The 7,880-nt window shown below is 43.5% G+C and overlaps 1 protein-coding gene across 6 annotated transcripts in view; it reads right to left on the bottom strand.

The window, feature by feature from the left end:
- NHSL1 (NHS like 1) overlaps positions 1–7,880 on the bottom strand; it is a 227,253-nt gene that overhangs the window by 25,791 nt on the left and 193,582 nt on the right. The window lies entirely within an intron of this gene.

Below are 7,880 nucleotides of genomic sequence, written 5' to 3'. Positions count from 1 at the left end.
AAAAAAAAAAAAAAAAAAAAAAAAAAAAAAAAAAAAAAAGAAACCTGAACAACAATTGAGCTTTACTGGGTAAGGAAAATCTTACTACTATCTGTCATAACATTACCATATAACTCATTCTTCACCCTGAGTCATGCCCATGATTAATTCTATTTCATATTATTTTGGGAAGGTTGGAAGGAAGAGGACATGGCCAAGAGGAAAAGGTTTTAAAAAAAGCATACACCATTAAGTCACATTTGGCTGAATGGCATTCATATAGGCAGTGACCAGGGAGAATTCGCCCAGGCTTGCTCTCCAGGTACAGAAACTTATCTTGAGCAACGTGTACAGACATTTGAATGCTGAGACCCTGAAGAGTGGAGAGCCTGCAATGCTGAGAGACCAGAGAGCTCACAGCCCTGAGCACACATTTCAGCATGCTCTGCAGGCTTCCTTAGTCTGCCTGGAGAAAGTTCACAGCTGTGCACAGGACAGCCCTGACTGGCTGACTCAAGCCACCCATAGTCAGCCTGTATTTCCCAGCAGCTAAAAGTGGGGTTTGCAAAGGGGGAATGTTCTGGAACAACACAGTCCAGCAAGGGACACACTAGCTCCCTGTGGGGTGGGGGGAGAAGCTGAAGGGTTATGTTCTCTTCTAAAAAAAGCCATGACATGTACAGATACTCGCTCTCCCAGGAGAAACTCTCCTGGAAGTGATTTAACCCTGGTTGTTTCCAGGTTATTTTTCCCTTGAAGTGGCCATTTTTACTCTGGGAGAAAAAGCCTGAACATCTGTACACTCATGGTTTCTCCCTGGAGAGCAGCAACTCTCCCAGGAGAAACTGAACATCTGTAAGAGGCTGTAGTGGAAGCCACACTAGTTTTTCCTTAGATGGTCCAAAGGAGCCATGGATGGTAGAGGTAGGAAGAACATAGCCCCTAGCTGATCTGACTCTGCTGACCGCATCACTCAGACTAAATCTGAGGAGAGTTAGATTCAGCATGTATGAGAGCAGAGCAGCTCTGACATCTGTGCACATGCCATAGGATTTAAGGCAAGGGTCAAGAATCCTGAGCAACCATTAGACCTTTCCCCAGGCTGCGGCCAGTAAGGTTACTGTAGCAAAGCCCAAGAGCCAGGGAGGAAGAAAGAACTAGAGAAAAATTCCTGGTTAAAAAGAAAACAAAATTTTGTGTGAGTACTAAAAGAGACGGGTGGCAAGTAATCTCTCCTCTCTTTGACCACTAAGCTCCAAAGTGTTTTCAGGGTTATTAGGGCTTCTACTCAGTTACAACTTACTGTTGTGACTGAACCAGGTACGGACAAACCCCACTATTATATAGGAATTGTTCAATACTTGATCAGCGCCTCCCCCAAATGTCATTTTCAATAATTTGATAGCCACACAGAGAGAGAAATCTGTGATTCCCTGTTTGTCTAACACAGTTGTTCTTTCTGGGCACAGAGCTGCTGCTACTTGTATTTTAAATTAAAAACAAAAATGATACTGTTTCTCTCAATTGTACACAGTAGTGAAAACGTGAAATGAAAAAGAAAAGGCATAGGTAGTTTTGATGCTGCAACAACAACCTACTGTGCTGATCTCTTTCATAACTGCCTCATGAAACTGTCTTAAATTACACTCCTACTGCTTGTTGTAGCCATTTTTTTTCTTTTATTAGATTGTACACTATTCAGGAGAGAGCTGACCTTTTTTTTATTGTGCATTTATACTATGCCCAGAACAGACCTATTTGTATTTTCTTTAAAGTTGTATGCAAAACAAAACAAACAAACAAAAAACCCTCCCCACCCAAAACCAATGTCTATCAATATCTTTGATATACTTTTTTACTTATAGATTCATAGATTCATAGATTAAGGGTCGGAAGGGACCTAGTAGATCTTCTAGCCCGACCCCCCGCCAGGGCGGGAGAACAACAAAAACCCCAAAAAGAGAAATGGGACTCAAACGAGTCCAGCTAGGTGGGCATCCAGCCTCTTCTTAAAGACCCCCAGGGTAGGGGCCAGCACCACTTCCCTTGGAAGTTGGTTCCAGCTCCTAGCCGCCCTAACGGTGAAGTAGTTTTTGCGGATGTTCAATCTATACCTCCTCTCCAACAGCTTGTGCCCATTTCTCCTTGTTATGCCAGCGGGCGCTAGGGGAAACAGCGTCTCCCCCAAACCCCTCTGGTCCCCCCTAGTGAGTCTATAGACAGTCACCAGGTCCCCCCTTAGCCTTCTCTTGTGATACTTAATATGATACAGTCCTGGTATGCTATATCAGCGGTGCTCAGCCTTTTGGACTCATGAGCTAGATGAGTGACATAAAGATGGTCTGTGGGCTGGATCAGATTCCATGTGCCCAGATCAGGTCCCATGTGGCCTTGGCTGGTCCCCCCATGCACTGGAATCAGACTCTGGAGCCCTGTTCCACTTCCACCCAACCTTGCATGTTGGGATCAAAGCCCTGTGCTGGCTCTAACCAGCCCAGCATGCTGAAATTGGGCCCTGGGGCCCTGTGCTGCCTCCACCCAGTCCTGCATGCTGGGATTGGGCTCTGGAGCTCCATGCCACCCCTACCTGTTCCCACATGGATCAGGCTCTGGGGCCTTGGCTGACTCCATCTAGTCCCATGTGCTGGGATCAGGCTTTGGGGCCCCATGCTACCTCCTCCTGATTCTACACACTGGAATCAGGCCCATACCACCCTGCAGGAGAAATCTGGAGCATGTGGCAATGGCATCCATGAGGAGCCCTGTGGGCTGGATTACATGGCACTGGAGGCCAGAACTGGCTTGCAGGCTGGGGGTTGAGTAGCCCTGTGCTACATCAACGTGATCAATGAATCACAGGACACTTTTGTTTGCATTTTAACCATCCCAAACCCAAACGAATCTTGATACATTTGTTAAACATAGGGTGTCAACAAACAAAAACTTAATAATAGCCGACTCTGTGCCTGCATGCAGTCCCACTCAAAAAAGGGGCATGTCCTGACTTACCTTATGGGAGAGTGAATATCTGTACATGTCATGGCTTCTTTCAGCAGAAAGTAGTTTCTAAAGACTAAGGCCTACATGCTTTTTAAAATATCTGAAACTACAAAAGCATATTTTTTTCCAATTACTCAAATCTGCAGCAGTTTTGCTAATATAAGCAATCCAAAAGAAAAAAACACCATCACAGAAGGAGTAGCAGCTTGTGTACCATGTTCAGCTCAAAAATAGCTGAGATGCAAAGGCTTTATCATGAAAACAGCAAACAAATTTGAAATGCAAGTGATCCTAAGCTGTGCAGTGGCTATATAACAGAACAAAGGGAGCCAACAACAAATGGTGTTCCCTATATGCTTTTACAAGAGTAGCTGGTATCTGATGGTGAGCAACATTTTTTCTACCCATGCAGAAAGTTTTTCTCTCTTCCTCATTTGTCTATCAAGGGAGATATTTTAAGTATAGTTTTGCCCTTTTGTGATGATAATTTAAGCTCCAGTAACCTACTTTTTCCTTGGTTGGCTGATACTGTCAAAATCAATAACTGTCACATTAAAATTATATTGTACTCTAGGTCTCAGCTGCTATGAAGCAGTCACCAGGGGCTGCTCCAATATGACAAGTGACAGAGATAGTCAGTTATGAAATTCTCCTTCCCTTTCAAGGAAATTGCTCAGGCAAACAAGGCACAGAAAATATTTTTTCAATGAAGCTATTATACCACATAATGATCAGATAAAGGGAAAACAAACATCTGGATGGTAGAGGGAAAGAAAAACCCAATGAGAGTAAAAACCGAACGATCAAAGATTTGGGACAATACATGTATTTTTCAAAAAATTGGGATTCAGAAAGTTGAGGGGGTTGGGGAATGAACTGAACAGCAAAAGGAGTAAATCACAAATATTCCAGATAAAAATCTTAGTGGAAAGCAAGTCAAAACATTACTGTGGCAACTGTGCTTAAACGTGTTACCTGGATAAAAATTATTCTCTCAGGCTTGTACTCCGGTGGAAAGGAAATTTTAGAAATTTGTTCTCTGGAGGGAGGAGGAACAAAGTCTAAGTCAGCTTGCACTGAAACAGTTTGCCTGCAGGCAGGCTGAATAAAGGCAATATAGATTTACTTACAAATATGGAATTATTTTAAAAAAATATTTCAAGGTCATTCACTCTGCTAGGCTAGCATATACCACCCTGTTCACACATTCAATGAGCTGCAGTTCTAAAATATAGGAAATGTTTTCTTATCAACCAAGGTATGCTACATCACATCACTGTGGTACCACGGCAGGCACTACAGAAAGGGTATTGCTGTAAGTTATAGCAAATCTAGCTACATGCATAAACACAGTATTTATGAAAGAACAGAGGGCACTTTTCCTACTTTTTAATTTTGTTTGCTTCACACTAGCTTTTCTCCCAGAACACCAGAGTCAAAAAGGATGGTTCCTCTTTTGTATGCATAGAACTGTGTGAGATCTACCACACGTTCAGGTTTTTTTGTTGCATATATCAGTGATGGGCTTGTAGTGTGCAATGATGTGCAGAACTACAGAAAAAAAAAAGTGAACTCACAAACATTAGTTGAAGTGAGACCTCCCGCAAGAAAGATACTGGACATGGAAGATTTTGTTGGCTCAGTGGGCCTTTTCTATAACCCCTTATGTATATAGGAAGTTTTCATTGTCGGAACACAGCCTGTTTTCAAAGGCCCTGACTGAAAATTAACTGTATGCTATATTTTATCCTGTCCAAATTCGCTGCTTACCCTTCATCTTGTAATGGACACACACTATGTTGCAATGGTTTCAGCTGGTCACCTGGAAGTTCTGTCTTTTCAGATGACAACTCAATATCTAGAAACTTTCTCTAACAAAGAATTTGAACCGTGTAATCTTCCCATTTACTGTATTGCACATTGCAACCATTCCTGAGATTTCATCTGAAAAGATAAACAAACTGAGAACTAGAGATCTCTGTAGTGCTTTGGCTAGGAACAGCCTCAATTCAGCTTTCTATTCATGTATCTCAATGTCCTGTTTGCAGTTTCTCTTTCAGGCAAATTCTAGGTTTGATGGTTTCAAGTGCTATTCTGTTAAAAAAGCAAAATAAGACAAGACGAACCAAAAAACATTTGCATTCCTGTCCTGGTCAATCAGCAGCTTGCACAACTGCTCAGTTTTAGTTTGTGTATGCTCTGGTTTTAGCCTCTACTATTTTCATTATGAATTCAAGTTCTGCTATACAAATTTTGTCATCTGCTAGTTCAGCTGGAGGCAGCCCTCTGTCCTTCTGAATCTGATACAGCATGCTTTATTTTTCTTTATATATTTCCACTTCTAGTCTCACTAGTCAACTTTGTTACCAGCATCTAAATCATTCACTTTATTCTATATTCACTGTCTAAAACCTAAGCCCTTCCTCTCAGTTTTCAGTCAGTATTGCTTACATTATTTATCACAAAACAGACAAATTGAACAGGCGTATCTCCAGTTCTCTTGACTAATTCATCAGCTCTTAACCTTTGCTCCAGAATACTTATTACTGTCTCATTATGGGAGTACTTTTTGTCAGCCAGAAGTGACTTAGCACCAAGGAAATATCAAGCTAAGAAACAACTACCAGAACTATCTTTCTGTTTGCTGCAGTAAGGCTTCCTTACTTATTTCCCTGTTTATTGGTGTTTTACCTTTTGAATCATCTTCTGAACAAAATGGGTTGAGCTTTCAAATAGTTAAGTAATTTAGGAATAAAAGTTCCATCCGTATCAATGGGATTTCTGTGAAAAGGACTCAAAGGTGTTTAGCAGAGAGAGCAAGTCCCATTGGCATTAATGGGATTTATGCTCCCAAATTACTTGCAAGTTTCGATACTTTCACCAAATAAATACACAAGGCATCTACATTACCTCTTTAGCCATTCAGATGTCTTAAGACACTGCAGCACCATGGCAATTATCAGCCAGTCACACTTTTGGGGTATTAAGGACTGGTAGCTGTGTAATGCAGGACAGCTGGCTCTGACAGCAGGACAGGTCTCAGCCTGACAGTAGAGACTGGATTCTTCACAAGGATTGGTTGTGACCCCCTTTCCCCAGCCCTACCTCACCCCTCTACAGAAAGGGGAAAGTTTGGAAACTAGACAGGGGTATATACAGCTGCAGCAAACAGCTGTGTGGGGCTGTGAAGGTGAGCCAGTTCTTTGCTGTGGGTCTTGTTTCAAAGAGCACCACGTCTCCAGTCAGCTACAGAGAACCAGAGCTGTGTTCCCGTTGATGAAAGAAAGAGGGTCCTCTGAAGTAAGAACCACAGCAAGAACCTGAGCACTAATTCTTAACTTGATAACCAGATGCATACTAAGCAGGCTGCAAACCATCCTTCTATGGAAAATCCCAGTTTGGCAATATATTTTGAAGGTGAATGCTGCCTGCAAGTACTAGGAAGAGCAATGCTGTTTCAAGGGCCAGAACATCAAATCAGGACCTGCAGAACTCTCACCCTTAATATCACTGTGCTTTACAGCGGTCAGATAGGATAAGATTACACGTTACAGTTACAATTAGACTAGGTTAAGAGCACTTAAAACCTGAATGATGATCACACATTAAAGGTTCATTAACAAGAGCTAAGTGCCCTCTAGGCATATTAAAGTTGCAACACTTTGGGTGAGGATTATTTTAGAGCTGTGCTACATAGCTTGAGTTACGTTAACTTCTGGGCATTTACCTCAAATAAAACCACCAGTTTGCTGTCCTCCAGTATCCCAGGAAGCACTGCTTCTAGGTGAACTAACTGTTATCCAAGACTCTATGGGCCTAGACTGATGGCTAGAACCGCTGGGCAACGGATGGGTGGGGATGGAAGGAAAAGGGGTAAAGAGGGTCAGGGGGCGAGAACTGGAAGGGGGAAAGGGAAAAGGGGAGGGAGTGGGCGAGCAGATGGGTGGTGAGCTGCTGGACTGCTGTTCCCTCTGCCCTCCCAAATCACTCCCAATCCCCAAATTCCCCCTCCATCCACAAATCATTTCCATGCCACCCAGATCACCCCCTCTGTCCCCATCAGCCCCTCCACCCCAGGATCATTGCCCTGCCACTATAATCAGCCTGAGAGCAGCAGAAGTGCCGATGGAGGGGAGTGCATCTCCCTGCCTGTTCCTGGGGTCCCTGTTGACCCAGTATACCCAGATCCAGCTCCCACTGAGCCCCACAACTGAGGGAAGGGCAAGAGGAGGTAAGGAGCTGCTGGGCTGGATCCAGGTGTGTAGGGTAGGTTGGGCTGCAGGGAGCCTGGGAGTGGACAGGGGGGAGAGGGAACCCCTTCCTTCCACTGTTGCTGCCACCACCACCCTAGGGCTGACTGAGGTTCCAGGGCAGTGATCTGGGAGTAGCTGGGCAATTGGGTGCTGATGGAAAGAAGCAAGATTATTTGGGGGAAGAACGGGCAATCTAAGAGGGGTGGGGGACCCCTTGTCCCCAGCCTATTCTGTGGCTAGAGACCTGGTGAGCAGAGTAGGCATGGAACAGACTTGCAGTATCTAGCCATGACTCAGTTTGCCAATCCCTCTAGCACAAGTTTGAGCAGTGCACATTAGAGAGGGTATTAACCCCGAGCATGTGACTGATCACTAGCACTTCTTAAATTTAACAGACTAACATTCCTTACAATTAGCAGTTGTTAACTCTAACATGTAATCTCACCCACAGTCTAGGAACCCAATTTTTTAAACTTGGGCCTCAGATTTCTATTCCAGGTCTCAGTGCAGTTAATACATTACTTTCTACATACAATTTCTGAAGATTTCCTGCAAACTGCTGAAAAGAAAACTAACACTAACTAAAACTAACTAAAACTAAAACTAACTGCCGGCCCAACCCCATGTCACGACAGGTCTGCGTCATGC

The sequence above is a fragment of the Gavialis gangeticus genome, unplaced genomic scaffold (genome assembly GCF_001723915.1).
Source record: "Gavialis gangeticus isolate Ggan-Ray unplaced genomic scaffold, GavGan_comp1, whole genome shotgun sequence".
NCBI lineage: Eukaryota > Metazoa > Chordata > Crocodylia > Gavialidae > Gavialis > Gavialis gangeticus.
This window is presented reverse-complemented; position numbering and strand designations above follow the sequence as displayed.